The sequence below is a fragment of the Oryzias melastigma genome, linkage group LG3, assembly GCF_002922805.2.
Source record: "Oryzias melastigma strain HK-1 linkage group LG3, ASM292280v2, whole genome shotgun sequence".
NCBI classification, from domain to species: Eukaryota; Metazoa; Chordata; class Actinopteri; order Beloniformes; family Adrianichthyidae; genus Oryzias; species Oryzias melastigma.
In genome coordinates this window covers 5,604,938-5,625,886 of record NC_050514.1, presented here as the reverse complement: position 1 = coordinate 5,625,886, position 20,949 = coordinate 5,604,938, and the positions used below count along the sequence as shown (strand labels likewise).

Below are 20,949 nucleotides of genomic sequence, written 5' to 3'. Positions count from 1 at the left end.
GAGTCCAGCCCTTCAATACATTAAACAAGTTTGTGACACCTTTATCTGTGTTGACACACCATTTGGATTCAAGCCACCACTTTCAATGAAAAGTCTCTTTAAGCTTGTTTTGCCTCTGTGTTCAAAACTCTTTTGTTCACCGGTAGCTACGCAAGTTTCTACGGATATTTTTAGTATAAAACGCATCGCCATTGAACATGCATAGAAAGTTAAACCAGGCTGAACTTTGACCAACCGGGACTCTGATTTGGTAATGACACATGGATGACGTCCCTTATAATTTGCGAAAGTAGAAATGAAGGAGAAATTAATAATTGCGGTTCGTGCCCGACTGGAATTCTATGTCGTAAGTCTTTCATATATCAGAATAGAGCTGTGAGGGAAAAGCCTGGAGTAAGATTCACAAGATTTTCACCACTTCGACCTTTCGTATCAGAACTCGTCCAGCTGTAGGTGGTGGGCATGCAGTAGTAAACACATGAAAAAAAAGATGAAGCCCCTCCTTGTCTGTCCTGTGTGAACACTACGGATTAAATGCACCTTCAAGAATATATGTAGTGCGTTGTTGAACAAGCTTCACATGCCTGGTGTGTCTTTAGGTTTTCCTTAAGGTACTCTTGACATTTCAACTTATTCCATATAGAATAGAATCATGGAATGGAATAGAATGGAATGTAGATTAGATAGGAATGGAGAATAGAATGAAAGGGATTGGAATATGGATTGGAATATAGAATAGAAATGAATGGAATAGAATAGAATATGCAGTGGGTTGGAATAGAATGGAATGAAATAGATGGGAATATAGAATAGGATAGAATGGCATATAGAATAGAATATAGAATGGAATGGAGTAGGATAGAATATGCAATGGAATGGAATGGAAAATTGAATGGAATAAAGTAGAATAGAATGAAATGTAGAAAAGAATAGATATAAATATAGAATGGGAAGGAGTAGAATAGAATATACAATGGAATGGGACAAAATTGAACATAGAATGGAATATAGATTGGAATGGAATGTGGAATATATAATAGAATAAAGAAAAGAATGGAATAGATTTAACTTTATTGATCCCACAAAAGAGTTTATCACCTACCCATTCTTTATTTACAGGTCTCTGGTGTTCTGCATACACTCATTGTGCAGCCTTTTCTCTATCAAGCCTTCCCAATTATATTCCTATGAAGGGTTCGAGAGAAGGAGAAGGTGCTCTAAATGTACTATTCTCTTATGTTTCAGGGAATATCTGTGTTCAAATCTCCATCCAAATCCATAGAAAGGAGGCGTCTTTGCATTATAATCATCAGTCTTTGAGGCGCATCATGCAGACTTTTTCTGTTCTTCTGTGGATCTCAATGTCCTCTGATATGTGTCACAGAGAATCAATTTGTTCTGAAACCTCACTTATCTGTTAAAAAAAAGCAAAAAAGATGTTTTCTTAAGAGGCTCATTAGAGGAAAAAATGGCCAATCATCTCTGAAGACCTTATTACACCCATCTGCAGTACACTTCCTCCAGTGTTTTTTAGCATGGAGTATAATAAAGGGAGCAGTTCAGTCCTGCTCTGTGTTCATCTCACCGAGCTGCCTGTCTTATTGTTCTGGTTTGTTGTTTTTCCTTGAATTGCTGTCCAGTAATTGAAAGCAAAACATGCTGTTAGACTTGGATGAGCTGAAACATCTATGGAAACAAGGGTCTGGAAAGGCTAACAGGTGAAAACATGCAGAGTTTGCAGCAGCATTTTAATCAAATGTCATATGTTTGTATATTAATATTTAGTCGTCGTCCCCCCCACCCACCCCCAAAATTGAAAAGATCAAATATTTTACCTAATTCAATGCTTTTTCTTTAATGGTGTGTAAAAGTTATTATTTTCATAGTCTTTCTAATATAGTAAAATAAATCAAGTTATTAGAATAAAAGTTGTTTTCTTGATTCTTATTTGTCTGTTTTATTTTTCTCTGGTGTCCATTTTAGGTCTCAACTAAATTATTTTATGCCTCCAATCTATTTTTTTACTTAATTTACTTAAAAAAAGACTGTCTACCCTTACAAATAATTGCCTTGGCACCAGAATGGATTTTTGTGAATCAATTGCAAAAGAGAAAAACTGCCTGTTTCCCGTCTCCTCTCCTCATGCACGCTTTGTTTTGCTTCGAGCTAAGTGGACGTGTTCGTGCTTTTGCTTCACCTTGTCCTTGGCAGATGTGCTCGATGTTGGAGAGAGTGAGAGGAATAGTAACTGGATGTGTCCATTTTTGATGTTTTTCTTGGGTTTTGAACTCTCTTTCAGTTGGATGTTGATGAAAGCGACGGAGAAGCAGGTGCTGCACTGTTGTGGAAGCTTTTCTTTTAAATGGATGTTCCTGTGCGATGATTGAAGTTCTTTTTAAGCCAAACTTGGCAGTGTGCAACCAAAAAAAAATAGAAGTCCTGGCGTAGCTTTTGGCCTATTTCTGAATTGTTCTGACCCGGGTTCAGAGCAGTAATCAGCCACTCAAAGGCTGACCTCTTGTTCTCAAACTTCTGTGCTGAAATGTCAAAAACCCACATGTTGTACTTTCTGCAGTTCCAGAAGAATATTGGAAAACTGCATCCTGTATTATTCAAAGGCTCAGCGTCTGAATGGATGCAGTAAATTGTATTAATCTTGTGTTAGTGCATATTCTCTGTTCTTTATCCCTTTCTTTAGACACTAACCAGTAAAAGATGATGTCATCTTCTTTAAATTAATTTATTTAGTCATGATCATCTTGTTTTTAGTTTTTTAGGTTTTATACTTTGACTGTTTATGAGACCTGGACTGAGTGACCCCTCCTCCCTCATGTTCCAAACAGGAAGTGCCCCTGGTTTCAAGAAACCAAAATCCCATAGACTTTTATTAAGAAATAAACCCTTTTACTCAATCATTATATTTGTCAGAATAACCATTCCTGCTCTGATGCCTTTTTATCATTTTCTTGCTAGTTCTACATTTTTTTTTATTTTTTTTTTTTAATTGAAAGTTATTCAAGTTATAAACTGGCCAATCAGATGCCACAAAACAAAATGTGGTTTCTTTTAGCCCCCACATCAAATGTATGACAGATTTTGTGCGTTGCTCTGAAATGCAATCAATGAGTTGAATGCATCTCTTTATATAAAATGAAACAGATTTTTTTTAATCTCTCATGTGCATTGACCAGTTTTCCACCAAATCTGATTAACTGTTAATCATAATATTTCGTAAATTTGGAAAATCTTCAGGTAGGAACTACTTATTAGAGTTCTTTAATTGTTTCAAATTTCCAAGTTGACAAACAAACAAAAAACTGATTTAATGAAAATACACGTAAACACATATTTTAAGTGGGTTGAACATCTTAAAACACTCTGAAAAAGACAATATGTTTTTTTTTTCTCTTTTTTTCAATAGACTATTTTAAGCTGTAATTGAAAAGGTTACTTCTGTGTCGTAAAGTTTTAGAACAAACACAACTAAGCTTTCCTGTTTGAAATGTGGATTATAAGATTATGCTTACGAGCTTTGCAGATTGCACATGCAACACTTTTGTTGCATATCAGTGAAAGGCTGGGTGTTCTCAGCCTCAGAATCCTTTGGAGTTACGTCAATTATGTAAATAGTCAATGAGTTACGATAATTCAAAGAGTGTCAACACCAGAGCTAAAGCTCAAGTGTTAAAGGGTTCACTAGCTGCCATTGAGGCTTACTTCCTTCCAAGATGCACCAGGAAATATAACATATGCCTGTCAATTTAAGTTAGAAACATTTGATGAACATTTTGGCTTAAGAATCTTGAGCCGTATCAAAAAATTCTAATCTAATATGTAAATAGACAATTGCTGGAGGTTAGATTTTTGTTTTTAAGTTCAGTTTTTGTATCCAACTTGGCTTGTAGCAAAAAAAACTCTGTTGTTGGTGCTCAATCATTAAATAATAAACATTACCGTCTTGATGGATTTAGTTCTTTATACTTATGGTTTTGTGGTTGTTGTTCATTAAGTTCAGCTCTACTCGCGAACAAGCTGTTATTGTAACTGTAGAGAGTTCACTCTCTCAAACGCAGTGTGAAACTAAGCTAAATCAAGTCTCCCTGACCTTTTTTTAAATTATAAAATCTATTTAAAGTGACTGTAAAGTACATTCATTCCATTGGAGAATCCTCTGCTAACTATGAGATCAATATAAGAGATCCATCTTTAAAATTGGATTTGTGTCAAAGATTCTGAAAAAATGTTCCTCAAGTCTTTCTGGCCTGAGTATGAATCAATAATGCCTCTTCTTCCTATAATTTACATTTGTTTTAACTTTTTAACCATCTGGTTCATATTTATTAAAGGATAATTTTACTATCTTGTTCCTAAATGAGAGCTTCTTTTACAATTTCTTTTGCGTAGATTGTCTTGTTTTGAATTTTATTATTAAGTATTTTAGACTTTTTCTTTTTTGTTTGCCTTGAATGCTCTGATCTTCAGTAGCAGGACTGCTGGAAGTTCCAAGGCTGCAGGAAGCACACAAATTCACTGGTAGTTTAGCTCAGCATAATTTAATGCTCAGCTGATCACCTGATCAGACCAGGATTATCTGTCTGACCCTCAGGTCGGAGTCGTTAAGAAGGCTTACAGAGTTAACCAAGTGTCAAACCAATCGCTCAGTGTTTTCAATCATTAACAAATATTTTCCTGTCTTTCTTATAGTAGTCTGTATCTGTTCAATTCTGAAAGTTGATTTTTCTTGTCTCAGCTTGCTCTGCAGCTTTTCACAATATCAGCTCTTAAATCTTCATTTCTCTTTTCCTCTCTTGGCCTCATGGAGTTCTTCTCACTCTTCACATGGGAGCAACTGAGCTTTCAGGAGAGGACACACTCTCATACTCACACACACACACACACACTAACTCCAGCTGAGCCTTTCCTGCTTACTAGAGCCTTACGACTCCATCTTTCTCCTCCAGCTGTGGAAGTGGTTTGAGTGCTGATGGGTCGGAATGGATCCACATCCAAGGGATTTTCAGAGAGAATGAAAATAATCAGATTAATAATTTTAGCATTTATCAGTTCATAGGTTTCCAAAGAACCCCACTTTTTTATTTTTTGGTTTAGTTTTGCCTTTAAATATCTACCCTCTGTAGCATAATCTAAACATAATCGCAATTTAACAAAAAAAAAGTGTCACATTTTGGGTTTACTTTTTATACAAACACCTCTAACTGAAGAACAAGAGGAAAACTGCAGATATTAATGACCACTTTAACATCCATAATCTTGTGTAGAAACCCCAAATCAAAGGATAGAGCGCAGTTTAGAGGAAAACAGATGTTCGACGAAAAGGATGTGAATATAAAAGTCCTTGGGTTGAATTTTACTGGTCCAGCCTCACACCCACTCATTCTGTCATCTGTGCTGCAGATCTTCCTACACCCCCACTCCTTTAAACATGCCTTCCTCTTTTGCTAATTACCAAGTATGCTGCCTTATTCCTCCAGCAGCTTGTTAAGCTCTCCAGCAGCACAGTTGACCCACTTTACGAGCAGACCTGCAGGCGAAAACGTTGCTGATGGCTCCCTTTTTTCTCCCTTTTCAGTTAGTCCCCACTCCATATATTATACACTTAACCTGCATCTGAGAAACGGCCATAAGTAGAAAAGCAGAGGAAGATGAAAAAGGTTCAAGGGAGTGATGCAGCAGAAGTATTTACAGGTTTTCGTCAAATGGGGAAAAGCTGGAGAGTACAACGCAATCGAGCAGCATTTCCCTCCAGACTCGGGTGATAAACGCACAATCACTGATTTTTATCACTGTTTATGTGCAACCAGGATTTGTCACAGAAAATGACTGACTCCCTACTAATGTGCCACAGCCAGATAGCATTGTGTCTCGTTGTGTCGTTTTAAAGCGTTTGTCTGTCTCTTGCATAAATCAGGAAGGCTAGTGAGATGCTATAAAGATTATACGTTACTAGACAGTCATTCTGTTCTCCCTTTATTTGCTCACGCTTGGCCCTGCTTTCATTTTTCTTAACTCTTAGGCAATTACAGCACACAAAGGAGCTCTCTTTCATTTGTTGGAGGTCACCGTAATCTTAGCATGCGTGCGTGCGGAATGTGTCTGCTTCCTCTATTGAGTCGTCTGCAATTACTCTTTAACTCAAAGCGCTGATTGATCTTTAGACCTTAATCTTACCTTTAGCTTTGTTTTTTGAAACGCAGAGTAGATTTTCTGCATCAAATTTCTTGTCAAGTCGAGCAAAAACAAAAATTTCTTTTTGAGAGGATTGAGTTTTTAAAGGCTTTTTTTTTGGCATGCTACTAGCAATAAAATCTGTAATTCAACCTGTAAAGAGTTTTTATGGGTCCGGACACATTCATTATCCAGAACACATTAATTCCTGCTTTTTTACTTAGTTGTATTCTTAAACACCAGGAGAAACTATGTCAGTTTATTGATGACGTGAGTTCTTCTTTAGAAAAGAAGCACTTTCTGTGTTGTCGTTGTGTTCTCTTGGAGTGACTTTGTCTGGCAGGATTAAAGGTTGACATAAACTGTGGCGTAAATCAAATGAGTAAGCCAGGATTTGCACAAAAACAAGGGTGTTGGTCCACTTTTTAGTCGGTCCTGGTGCGGTTCAGTGGCAGTGTGATGCTGGCAGACTTTCCATTAAACAAACCAAAGAGAGGAGTTAATGATGTAAGTGCTGTCCTTTACTGGTAAGGGAAAAACAAAACAGCCCATGATACTAATCTGAAGAAAAGTGCTAATCATGAAAAGGCTGTAAAACGTCTGTCCTGTGTTTGATCAAGGCGTTGAGTATCTAAGGCAACTGCAGTTTTATCCTTGCGCAATAAAAACCAAGTAAAGCTGCAATGATTTATCTTATTTTAACAGCATAAAAGTTCCCAATCATCAACACATTTTTTTAACAAGATCAGACCAACGGAAATTTAGAAACCAATAGAAAGTTCATGTTATGTACTAAAGTTTTCCAAAACTAACCAGATATTGAACTAAAACATGTTATCCAGAATTTTAGTGTGATCGGATTCTTAAGTCAATTTATCCAATTACTATCCAGTTTTTGTTAGACTCTTTAAGACTAGAGGGGCTGCCAAGTTAGTTTTCTCGCATCTTTTCCTCTTAACCATTTATTACTGCATACATGTAACTCTTCGACCATTAATGCAATGAATGGAACTCTAGTGGATTCTGAAGCTTCAGAATAAGCAGTTGTTTTAACTTGTGCTTTAAGGTTGATTAGTCCACTCTCGATAGTGCAGTTTGAAAGTAAAACAAATATTATCAATTTTTTTTATTTTTTTTTACTCTCACACTATCCAAAATATTTCACCAAATCTAGACGTTTCTCAACACTGAAAAAAGTCAAACATTGGATCAATTAACAAAAGCTCTGTAATTTGTAGCAATTTAAATTATTAGTTTTCATCAAATTGAATGTTTAAGTTGATGGATTGCTCATCTTAAAAATGTAATTTAATAAAATATATACGTTTTTAATCTAAAGTGGCTGGGTGGCTCAGTGGGCTAGGTGAAGGGCTGACATGCAGGAGCCCTGGGTTCGATTCCCAGGGTTGTCCACTGATCCCCACCCAGATTGGGTCCTTAGGCAAGACCCTTGACGCTGCTGCCTAACTGGGTCCCTGTGCCCCTCAAGTACAGGGTTGTGTCAGGAAGGGCATCCGGCGTAAGAACTCTGCCAAATCACTGATGTGAAACAGTGGGTGCTGTTACGCTGTGGCGACCCCGAAAGGGATAAGCTGAAAGTGAACTACATATATATTTTTAATCTAACATTTTACAGTTAGTGTCACAGTCATAGCTGGAATTTATTGAAGACAGGACAAAATTGGAAGGTATACGGTATCCTGCATCTAAAATGAAAGTTTTTTGCTGATTATTACTGAATAAGGGGATATATTGAAGGTTGTGTTAGTCTGGGAGCGGAGCTGTCAGAGAGAGCTGTCGGCATCGATCTTACGTCAGCACGTTTCCAGCCGCTCGTTTTCGTGGGTATGGGAGGGGCTGCTGCAGACAGTGCAAGTTTTGAGAGGATTACTCTTAAATGCATGAACGGATCAAAATACCGTTTTGGGGTTCTTTATAGTGAGGAATGAACAGTAAAATGCATTTAAAACCTCAAAAAGTAGACTTTTCATGGAAGGGCTCTTTTAACACTGGACAACTTAACCCCTCCCCCTTATTGTTACAAATAAGAGTACCTGCTTGTTCTAAGAAGCCAAAATCCCATAGACTTCCATTAAGAAATAGTCAGTCATTTTGTCAGAATAAGCATTCTTGCTCTGATACCTTCTTCTTAACATATTCATTCTAATCATTTATTTTTTAAAGAAATGTTGTCTTCATCACAAGTTATTCAGGTTATAAACTGTCCAATCAGATACCCTAGTAAAAAATGTGGTTACCGCTGGCCCCACCTCCAACGTATGATAGACAGATTGTCCTGAGCCCGCTTTAGGTGGAAGGAGTGCAGACATTGAACAAGCTCACTCATGACTAGTGACTGTAGTTCCTCTAAAAACGTGACTCAGACTGACCGATAACTGTCGTCGGCTCCAAATGACTCTTTAGAGTTTTACACCCCTGCTTCAGATACTAATTTCTTAGTTTATGTGACAAATCTATCCTTGATAAATTACGTGGAGCTCCTCGAAAATGGAAGCTATTCGCTTGTCTTCCTTTATTCAGCACATCCGAATTTACACACTAGAGCCAGAGGAGACAAACACTGAACCCTATTACCGCTGAGAAGTAAATATCATTTCGGTAACTATCCGTCACGCTGCGCTCAGACAGGATTGGAATAACCCGCACCAATTAGGAAACTGCTTGTTCTGCCGATTCCACCCAAAGTCCTTCCTCCAACCTCTTCCTCTCTGAAGGTTACAGCGTGTCCAGATGAGATGTATAATTCATCAGACCGAGGCCTCCATTAACACAGCTCCCTGTGAAAGCATCAAGTCGTTTAGAACATTTCTGCCATAAGCCGCTGCTGCTCTGAGGCTCCCCACCCCCACTCTGGAGGAAAATCAATGGCATCAGCTGCCTCCCAGTTAAGCCTTCTTTATTGCTGAAGGAGACAAACGGGGAGAGATCTAAATTGATTTAGTATCTCTGTGTTTAGAGATACTTTGACCGTGTTGACGGAACAATAACACATGATTAGGGCATTTAATTGTTTTTGTAGAACCATCATTTTCAGGATTAACTGAGCAGTTGGGTGCAGACGGATTTGCCGTGCCTCTAAGAACATTTGGTGCATTTTCTTTTAAATGACATCCCAATCCTCCTCACATCAAATCAGAAAAGGCTTTTTCTTCCTGCCTAGCCTGTTCCTTTTTATGACATCTGCTTGTGTTTACTTGTTTTTTAAGCCTCATTTTTGCCAGAATAACTCACTGACAGTGAACATGTTTGTGTCTGTGTTCAAATAACATTGCAGGTTTCTCCAAACTGCCACCAGGCAATGTGATCGTAATATTAATGAATCTTTTATATGCATGAGCTTCCACCCCTGCTTAATTCTTGCATGTGTTGGCACATCTATTTTGGGGGGGGCATACGAGAATAGCACAGCTCAATTTCCATTTTTATGAACCATCCGGTTACCTCTGTCGGGGAGGTCCGCTGGATCAATGTCACCATGCCACTGGTGTGCCAAAGAATTGGTCCGCCGTGAAACTGCCTTCCTTTTTGCCACACAAAGCCCCTCCCCCAACACCTCTACACTTTCTTTATGCTACAGACGGGACTCTCCCTGACACCCCACAGACCAATCAGCAGTTTTCAGCTTTAAAGGAGAGTACAATAGAGACCCGAACATAACCTTGAGCTAAAACACCCTTGAGCTGAATTATACGCTCAACCATTCCCGGGGGACCGCTGATATTTGCTGCTCATAATGTCCGCCATGTATGCTCAAATGTCAGAGCGTGAACCTTCAAATGAGCATGAACTTGGTACTAAGCCATTTGTAGAAAGACGGTTAACAAGGTCAGCCACCTTTAAAGCTTCAACATTATTGCTTTTGCCATCGCTCGGTCTCTTACCCACACATGTGGGTGAAAGGGGTGCTGGCTTTCAGGGATAAGCACTAAGAGTTATGGGTCGTGGGAGTGGAAGTAGTAACCCAGGCAGTATTTGCACTCTTCTTTCCCAGCTGAGCCACGCTGCTCCACACGTAGCCTTCAGATAGATAAATCCTGAAACAGATCGAGCAGAAAAGGTGCTGGCTGTTTATCTAAGTCAGACAAATGAAATGTGTTCCCTTGAGTCTTGTTGATGGCGGCGCAACAGCCAAATTTGCCAAATTCGAATCCCTCTGGACTATTCTGATAGTATCGCGACTTGTCAAAGTGTGTTGCCATTTGGATTTAACTGATTTCTTTCTTTTCTGTTTTGCTTACAAATGACTATAGGAATATATATGTTGCAGTGTAGTGTTTTTGTAATATTTTCTATTGTTTTTTGAGTAAATAGTTGTACAGATTTGTGTGTTTGTGTGTCAACATGAAATATAAAGCCTGAGCTGGAGGCTCATTAGTTAGCAAATATACTCGCAGTGGGAATGAGCCAAGCTTTTTCTGTCCAAAGGAAACAAAATCTTCATTCTATTACTTTCAGGGCTCAGTAACACGTTATTAGAACCATTGCTCCTGGGCCAAGTGAGTTCCTGAAGGCAGTCATGAGGTTCCCTGACAAGTATACTGGAAAACCGCACTTGCAGTTTTTCCTCAGAGGTTTTGGCTTTTCGTTGGCTGAACTTCCCTTCTTTTCAGTTTGGATACAAGTGGAGCTTTATTAGTTTGGAGAACAGAAATAAAAGGGAATAGAGTTGCTCAGCACTTAATGTAGATTCTGGTCTTGGGATCATTTGTGGTACTCTAGGTTGTATGGAAACATCGCTGTCATCACTCTTTAAAATTAGGCCAGCAGAACTTAAAGAGATTCTTTCATTTTAGGAATTATGTTAAAAAATGTTTGCGAATTTGAACTTTAAAAATATTGACTGAATAGCTTGATTTGTATAACTTAGTTATAGTCAGGGTGTATCTAATGCGCCAATCCAAATATTGACAGTTCAAGTGTTCAGTTTCAGCAGAAGCATCTTAAGACTTTATTATGTTATGAACTGTATTTAAAGAATTTAAAACTGCCAACAAAATTCAACAAACAAAAGCGCCAATCTATAGATTTTGATCAAATGTAAAGCTGAAGGGTTAACAGTCCAGATGGGTCAACAGTCCAGAGCAAGAGTGTGGGAAGAAGGTGAAGAGGCATGTCCAAACAGTTTGGAATGAGTGGTTGTAGGTTTCAGGTGTGAGGTGTGACAAAATATTGTCAGCAAGTAGGAAAGGAAAGGTAGTGAGAGCAGCCATGTTGTTGGTTTAGAGACAGTGGTTCTGAGAAAGCGATAGGAGGCAGAGCTGGAGGTAGGAGTGATGAAGATGTTGAGGTGTTTCTTTGAGAGAGTTGAGGATGGATAGAATCAAGAGTGACTTCATCAGAAGAATAAATCATGTTAGATGTTTTGGAGGTAAATGCAAGAAGAAGACTGAGGTGGTTTGGACACATTAAGAGGAGGGACACTGAATGTCTTGGTTAAATGATGTTGAGGTCGGAGCTGCCAGGAAGGAGATCTAGAAATAGACCATAAAGGAGGTTCATGGAGGACTAAAAGGTAGGTATGTCATTGAGGAGAACCCAGAAACAGATATGTTTGCTGATTTCCTTGTGGTATCAGAATACATTGATATGAATGCATCACAAAAGTCAATTTGGAATTCTAATTGGTTCTCCTTGTAGACATGCTAACATCCTGTAGCACTTCTCGTGGGATTTCTGGTTATGAACACTAAAGGTTTCTGTTCTAAAAGAGTGAAGCAAATAGAAGACATACTTAGAGCTGGATGATATTGGAAACTCTATGAATGTATTATTTTCAGATCCACTTTGCCATAGCTTAGATTGGTTTATTTTTTATCTAAAACCATTGACTGTAAATGATAACTGGTCTGAGTGAGTGTGACGTCACCCAAACACAATGACTTGCTTCCAGTTCCAATGAAATTAAATTAATTCAGTCACCATTTTTTCACGATTCGGACGTCACCAGAAATTATCAGTCAACAGCAATTGGTCCAACTTGGATTGATTCAACATTTCTATGGCAACCACTTTTGCCAAATCAGGAGTGAGCTTGTTTGAAGTCCACACCCCTACCACTTCAAAACGGGGTACACGAAATCTGTCAATTAACAATATCAACTTGAAACCACATGCTTTTGTTGAGGCATCTGATTGGCCAGTTTATAACTTGAATAGTGTCCACTACATAAAAGATGTTTAAAAAAAAAGGAATCAGAGCAAAAATTGTTATTCTGACTTTAGACCGATGAAGTAACTGTTTATTTCTCAGTAGAAGTCTATGAGATTTTGGCTTCTTGGAGCAATGGGTACTTCCTAAGTAGACTCAGCACAGTTCTCTATACAGAGTCAATGGTTTTTACATTCATAAACTGAAAAAAGTGACAATTTGAGGATTAGTTATTTAAATTATGAATGTTTAAAGGTAAGAGGAATAAAATGTGTTTTCACTACAGAGACCCACAAACTGATCAGTCAACCATGAAAATTAAAGTCTATTTAGATGAATACAAAACCAATAAATTAACCATTCAGGATGAGTTGTGAAATATTGGGACAAAAAAAATAATAAATATTTTTTTTATCTTAATTGATGTGTCACTTTTAATTGTGTTAAGCTGTAAAGATATGTTCAGTTTAAATTGTATCTGACAGCATTTATGAATTACAGTCAAAAAGGTAACAGCTTTTCTTTTATGTATGCGAAGATGCTTGGTTTGCTGTACATGTGAACCGAATGTATACTATAAATGCACACCTGCAGTCATGAATACTTCACTGGATCTCCTCCCTGGAGATCCTGCACTCCAGCTGACTGTTAAAGAACAAGCACTTCTATACATCACTGTGCTGGAACAAAGCAATGCACAAAGCTTCCCACCTCCTGACCCTAAATCTAGCTGCGTGTGTGTATCTTTGTGTGACTGTTCACATGTGTGAGGGGTTTTTTTCCTACGAGTGCTCTTTCCAGTGTGCATGTAAGGAGCGAGTGCTTCCAGGGGTGTCAGCTGAGGTTTAAGATATTCAGCTTGCTGTCAGCACCAAAACATTTCTCCCTCTGCTCCGCTGCACAGATATGCAAATGCACACTCCTCAGAATGCAGAGCACCAGATCAGCTTCAATTTATTCCATTCGGTGCTCTCCCTCGCTCCATGTATTCGCCCTTCCTCTCCTCTTCTCTGTTCTCACTGCCCCCCCTCCTCCTCTTCCTCCCTCTGCTGTCTTCACTCCGCCTTTGGTTCTCTGTTTGGTCTTAGCCGCTCTGTTCATGGCATATGCCCTCAATAAGGAGTTGTAGAGAGGTGAGAGGATTTATTCTGAGCAGCTTGAAGCCTAAGCTCGGAGCACACAATGATTTGCTCCGGTCTTGTGCAAGAGGTGTGTCCACTAGCTTATAAACGCGTTGTTTTATTTGCGTGTCTACGTCGTGCCCATGCAACAGCCTGCCTCTCTCTGTCTCTCTTTAGTTAATTACCAGCAATAGAACAGCAGCAGCTTACATTGCAAGTGGCGAAACACAATTAGTCAAGCTGCTCTCTGAAAGGCTATCACACCAACACACAGTGTCATCGGTAATCTAGTCTCAGCATAATCTAAATGCCAATGTCTATCCTCGGTGATCCATCCTCAGCCCACACTACATTTACATTCTAATTAGATGTGGCCAAGGCCGCTTTAAGCTATAAGGACCCCCTTTAATAACACGGCTGCATTCACCTTTTCAGACTCCCACTGCGGCCGTAGAAAAGTAGGCTACACTTTATATGTTGTCCCTTTGACATTGTGGCTCTGAAGAGCTTTTTAAAGCCCTCGGCGCCCAAGTGTGTGAAGCCTGACAAGAGGTTTTTCCTGTCTCCAGAGGCTGAATTATAAATGAAGGAGTGCAGATGTGGTGTCAAGCAGGAATCAAATCTTTAGACGACGTGTATTACACTCAGCTTGTGTGTCATTGGGCTCAAAGGCCATGTTAATATAGTCTCTGCAAGGATGGTTGGAGTGACTAAACTCATTACTGTTATAAACTCTTCTTATATGGTTTATCTGATGAAAGGCAACATTGAGCCATTTAACCATGTAAAATAGTGTTATCGGTTGAAAAATACAAATAATAATCAATCTTTCCTCAATGCCCCTTGATACTATGCTCATATCGGCCTCAGCAATGCATTTTTAACAGGCCACTTTCAATGAAAAGTCTGTGTAAACGTGTGAGAGCGTGTTTTGGGCTACCACATTCAAAGCTCTCATGTTTATGTGTAGCCACGCACATTTTTAGACCGTTTTCAGGCTCTATGTACAAAAACGCAGCCATCGAACACACGTTGAAGGTCAAAGCGGTTGAACTTTGACCAATCAGGGGCTTAAATTTAATAGTGACTCGATGGATGAATTCTTCTTAAATTCATGCAAGTGTCAACCGTTTAAAAAATTGAAGGAGAAACTAATAATTATGTTTTGTGTCTGGCTGGAACTGTATGACACCATGTATTTTATAAATTAGAATAAAGCTGGGAAAAAAAAGCTTGGAGCAAGACATTTGAACCGCTTTGATATTTCACATCAAGACTGTTTTAATTGTAGGTATATGTGCTAGTATCAGAAAGTGACGGTCCAGTGTAAACACCAAATGGTTAAAGCGTGTTCAAGAACCCACACAAGCCCAGTGTGAACATTGCTTTACCCTTTTATCCTGGAGATGTCGTCCTTTCTCCCTACTCCTACAAACGCAGAGTTATAAAAAAATAGCGTCATCAAATTCGGACATCACTTCCACTCAATGACGACACCAATACTCACCGGTCAGCTATGTTAGCGCAGAGCTTTCAGCACTCGAATATCGCTATGATTGTAAAGCGTTGCCTAGTAAAGTAGCGTTCTGCAAAAGGAAGCGTTACCTGTAGCATAAGGTGCAAGTCACTTTTCTCTACGAAGGAATCAGCTGATTTATACTTATTGCTTAATCATTTCAATGCTGTGAAGTTTTGCATATCACTGAAAGGCTACGATTCTTCATTTCAGAATCCACTGGAATCACATAAACTGTGTTAATGGTTGAAGAGTTATGGTAGCTTCAGAATCAAAGAGTTAATAGTCTTACTAAATCTTCTGGCTCTAAGGATAAATTGAGTCCTCTTTTTTTTCTGCGCAGTTTTCTCTCTGATGGTTTAGCAGTTTGTTTTCTGTGTGAAAAAACCCTCTTTTCCAATTGGAGGAGATCTGACAGCTTTTAAAACAAGATGTATTGACTTGGCTTTACAGAGTGTTTGAGCTAGCTGTTGGGATTTTGGTGAAATCACATTATTCTTACATGAAGATGTGATAAAAGCCAATTGAAGCATCTCCTGGCTGACTGTCATTATTTCCTCGGCTTCAAAAGCTCCCTGGATGCCACTGAGGAGAGGCAGATTTTCTCATTACCTACATTTTCATTCCAGACAAACAGGTGGCTTTCAGCAGCAGCAGCAGCAGCACAGAATTTCCAATGTCCACTTTAGCTGGATTTCTTCTGACCTGCCCCCTCTCTCTTTCAGCTTTTTTCACCACTGTCAAACACAAAGTGAATGCACAAACTGTCCCCTTTATCCTCAGAGTAAGTGGAGAATTTACAGCTATGATTTTCACAAGTTCAGCTCTGCTGAAAATCGGTTTCTGCTGATCCATTATGACTTCCTCTTTATGGTCCGGTGTGTGCTCTCATGGTTAAAGGATAATTGAGTGTGTTGATTTAGAGGAAGTGAAAATGGAAATGCATAGCAGAAGGCTGTTGTCTTCACAGAATACATCCCCAGCCTTCCACAAAGCTCCTTCAGGTGACATTTCAGCTGGTTACCCAATCACCCATTTCACTTAGCAAAGGTTTTTTCCATGTTTGCTCAATGAACCGTTTATTTACAATGGACTTTTAGACAGATAAAAGCTTGAGTTTTCTTTGAAAATCTGAAGCGTGGAAGTAAGCCTCTGCCGATTTCCCATCATCCCTTTGTTTACGGTCTCTTCCGCTTCCTTAAAGCCCCTTACAACTCCAAGCTAACATTAGCAGTGCAACAAAAATGGCGAGCTATCCAGCTGTACAGTTTTGACCCAGATGCCAGCTCGCACGAGGGTGAGTGGGCCTTTTATGACCCATTCCCATGAAAATTGTGTTTTTAACATGTTGTTGTTTGTAGCATATTTCTCATGATTGAGGATATATACTGAAAATTAGACTTAAAATTGTGTTTTTGATTATTTCTTTATTCAAATCATTGTGAGTCAGAAGCAAACAAAAAATGCAGTTTGAAAAATATCACAGTTGCGACACTGGGCAAACTACAAGTTTCCGTTTACGCTGCATTCTGATGCATCCACTTGTAGACGACTAGATCCATGTAGGTCTTTGTTTTTCTCGTCTGGGATGGTATCTGGTTCAAAACTGTACACAGTCGGATAGCTCTGATATTGATCACCAATTTTGTTGCTCGTTAATGTTAGATTGGGGGTGTGAGGGGCTGTAAGCTAGCGGTAGAGACTGTAAACAGAGAGCTCTCAGTTATGGGAACAGTTCCACCCACACAACTTGTAGGCTAATTACTAATGAACGATTGCTGCTCTGCAGACATTATGTCCTTGAAAACAACATTTTTTTTGTTTTGTTTTAGCTAAAAACTGGAAAATCATGATTAAAAGACCACTGGGAACACTTTTAAAATAGATCAAAAAATGATCAGAGTGAGACTTTAAGATTATTACATTAGACTTGGACCTAATGAGAGCGAAAACGTCACACTCACACCAAAGTTTTCATCTGAAGATTTTTAAGTCTGTGAGTCTTTATGTCAAAGACACAATTACTATTGCGACACACCGCTTCAGTGCTTAATGGATCCATAAATGCAGCTCTTGCACATCATCTCTTTGTATGTTAAGCTGAGATGTGGCACGGTCCAGGGACAATCCACTTCTAAGTGCAAGCTATAAAAACGCATCGGTCTTTTCAAGCTACATAAAACTTTTGTAGAATGTGAGCCGGAGGGCAGCTCAAATTGTTAAAAGAGGCTTTTTAAAAGGCTTTTATTGTGAAATCTTGAGAACAAAATGAAGTTTTAAGGTAATTAGAGGGAAAAAGTTCCAATACATGAAGCTTTGTACTGTTCTGCAGTACATTGTAGGGACTGACAGGTGTTGTCCCACATTAGCACCGGCAGCTCCCAGTAACTCATCAACCGTCTTGCTCAGTCATTTCCAGTAGCCGTCCCTGCACACCGAGTGCTAACATTTCTCTGAAACTGGTGTTGTTTAACTAAAGACACTGCAATAGGAAGGCATCTGTGATACAGTGACACATTATAATACGTAACACATGGCTGCCAGAGGGAAGATCCATCTGCTTGTGTATTTCCACCCTTATAGTTTCTACTATGTGAGAAGATTGCAATATAAATATTCCATGGAAACAGTTCTGAAAATTCCTGCAGGACATTTTGCTAACTACTAAAAACTACTTTTTTTTTTGCATTTATAATACTGTCTTAATATGATCTTATTATATTTTGACATTGTTTACCTTACCTGATCATCAACAGAGCATGGAATTCAAAGAGTTGGGTTAATTCAGAATGTTCATTTAAAGCGGCGATGTTGGTTCTTATAAGCAGAGTAGTCAGACGAAATAAAACATATAATATAGTTTTAATCCATTGGAGGTTACTTTTTTACTCTTTTCAGTTGCTTTTATTGGCCTCAACGTTATGTGCTTGTGCTTTGAGTCTAAAGTTACTGCCAAATTTTTGACTTATTACACTTATGGTTAAATTTCACACGATTCATATTATATGGATGCACCTTTTAAATTCCATTAAAATATGATTTGAAAGTTTTTAATTAGTCGTTGTAAGGTGTTCTAGATTATTAGCTGCAATATTAAAAAAACAAGTTTATTTTCACACACAAGGCGCTCCGAATTATAGTTTGAGTGAAACAAAATAGTATTGCGCTTCTGATTACGTAATGCTCTGATAATCCATCAAATAGTGCAGCTTCGTAGTTGTACTAAAAATGTTTTTAAAGATTTTTTTAAGCTACCAAAAAGCAGTTTGAGCCAAAGAAGCACAAAACATTAGATTTAAGCTTAGCTAATACGTAAATTTTTAAGAAAATAAAGAAATTTTTACCATTACGGTAAAAAGGTATGTTAAGTAGCAGTTTCAACTGAACATTTTTTATTAACCAAAACTATAAACACATTTTTTGCTTGGAAAAAGTATAAGAAATTGCTCTGTGGCAACCCCTGATGAGGTATGAACAAACAAAGAAAGGTTTTCTCACAAGAGATTATGCATCTGCTATGAAACTCTAATGCTTATAATTAATTGGGCCTAATTCCACTGTTTTACATTGTGTGGATGACTGCTTGAATTCTTTTTCTTGGTCTACATTTACCAATAAATGAAAAGAATAGGGGCTCAAGGGGGTGTTGAAAAAAAATCTCCAAAAATACCTCTGAAGTGCCATAATATTTCACCTTTAAGAGCACAATGTTGTTTTTATGTGAATTTACAGTAAAAGAACTCAAACCATTGCTTATGTTGTTATTGGCATCATAAGTTTGGGAGCATTTAGCCCTGCCACAATTTGGTAATCTTACAATATTTCTCCAAAATTGAATGATACTGAAACCATACTGCACATGCATTCATTTTGGTATAAACAACTTACATTTTAAGATGAGAGTCGATAGGAATTTATTCCCCTATGAAGCCTGCCTCTAGTGGTGTATTGAAGAACTGTCAAAATCAGGTACTTCCTGGTTTGGGTTAAATTCAAGAACAGAAGACTTGTTGGGTAGGCATAAAAAATGGCAATGATCTATATTTACAATTTGAAAATCCCCTCAAAGGACTTTTAAAATTTCTACAGGAAATATTTGCAGTCTTCCTCAATGGACCCCATTAACTTCAATAATAAAAAATAACTGTTGTCCTCATGGAATGCCATTAAGTTCTTAAATCCAAATGAACATAGTCTAAAAAGCCTAAAAAATCCTGAAGTAGCTCACTGTCTGAGTAACTTTATCTGCAAAGCTGCATGTCTTTAAACGAGGGTTTAAAAAGAGCTGTCACTTCCCGGTTCATTCAGTCATTACTAACTGTCAGGCATGCTAAACTGAGAGACCTTCACTTTCACTGCTTGGGAGCTAAAACTTTAAATTGCAATAGAACTAAAATACCTTTAACATTTTTGGAGATTACTTTGGTTTGCCAGCAGCTACTTTTAGTCGTGACTAATTTCATAAGGATGAAAGTCTTTCCATGGTAGGACCAGGAAGCATCAGGATTTAAAACATTTTAATAAACGTCTTTTTATTGCTTCAGTTTTCCCCTCTGGAAACGCATGAGACGGAAACACCAGTGAGAAATGAACAAAACCAAATCAGTGGATGTTAATGTGTGGAGCTGACAGAACTTGGCTCCCAGCATCTTAGTGAAACACTCATCAGTCATTTGCAGAGAATGAAGAAGATGTGGTGAACTTTGCACACATCCTCCTTTGACAGTTCATTCATGCCCAACATTGTTTGACTAACAGACTCGACAATGTTCACACATGAGCTGAGCTTGGTGCTGGCTGTCCAATTCTACAATAAATGAAAATACAAGACTTTTTTGTTGTGTGACTGAGAGCCAAGAGAAAATCTCAGATAATTAATGGCTTTTTTGAAACTCTGCCGTGACAGAAATAGTTCACTGGTATAAGTTTTATATTTGACCATTTTTAAAATGTTTGATGCAAAAGTTTCAGCAGTCAATCATATAATGTCCTGTGGCACCATTTTCAGACTATAAGAAAGCCAAAATCTTTCAAAGAAAAAAGGCACAAACCTAAAAAAAAACAGTGACTCCAGTTTCTTTTCTTTTTTTTTTTTAACAGCACATTGTGTTCTGCGTCCTGATTGGCTGTTGACCTTGTCAATCAATCTCTTCCTTGCTGTGTCTCCTGCACAGAATGTTTTCACCTTTCATAAAAGTTGCTTAAACTTAAGTTTAAACAAGAGACAAAAGTGTAAAAATGTTCATTCCTTTCTGGGAAATATTTATAAAGTTTGTAGTAAGGTTTTTTTTTTTATCCTCATTAAAAAGAATTGCAAAAAGATAAAGGTGGCTACTTTGCAGATTTCCCCAGTTGTGAGTTATTTTTAATGTGCAACTCCTGCGATAAATGAAGGTTAACTTCAACCCTAATTTTTAACTGAAATTACAATTACCCTTTATCCCTCCTGTTTCTTTTTTCTTGTGGTTGCTGAAATAAGCTGAAACTGATATGAAATTCAAATCTTAAAATCCGGTTAGAAACGCAGTTTTAGTATCAACTTTACATTTTTTACAATTTTTTTCTGTTCTTGCTTTTTTAAAAATCTGTCTCTTTTTCTTCCATCTACAAGAGTTCTAGTCAATATTCAGACTGTAAGCAAAGGCTGAATAATTTCTAAGTGCTGCCGTTGACTGATTAATTGTATGATTTTGACTGAATACTTGCAGTGAACCTTCACAGAGAAAGTTAAAGTGAACTGTCAGCTATCTAACAGATTGGTTGATAACACGGAGAAAACTTTGAAATTTTGCTGCTTTTGATTAAAATTCCAGCTGTCAGGGCATTAATACTTTTACCTCTACTTCTGACAGTTGTGCACTTTTATCTTTACATGAACAATTGAAGGTGTCAATTTGAAAAGTTATCATCTCTATTCTAAACATTTTTGCGTATTAATGCATCAACCTTCACTCACA

General features: G+C 38.0%; 1 protein-coding gene and 1 long non-coding RNA gene across 3 annotated transcripts in view; one reads left to right on the top strand and one right to left on the bottom strand.

Annotated features, from left to right (window-relative positions):
* trip4 (thyroid hormone receptor interactor 4) overlaps positions 1 to 20,949 on the top strand; it is a 113,286-nt gene that overhangs the window by 70,191 nt on the left and 22,146 nt on the right. The window lies entirely within an intron of this gene.
* LOC118600160 lies at positions 2,981 to 4,108 on the bottom strand. The gene is made up of 2 exons (XR_004949724.1): positions 3,718 to 4,108; positions 2,981 to 3,676 (listed from the first exon to the last, which is right to left on the bottom strand). It is a non-coding gene; the product is annotated as an uncharacterized LOC118600160 (long non-coding RNA).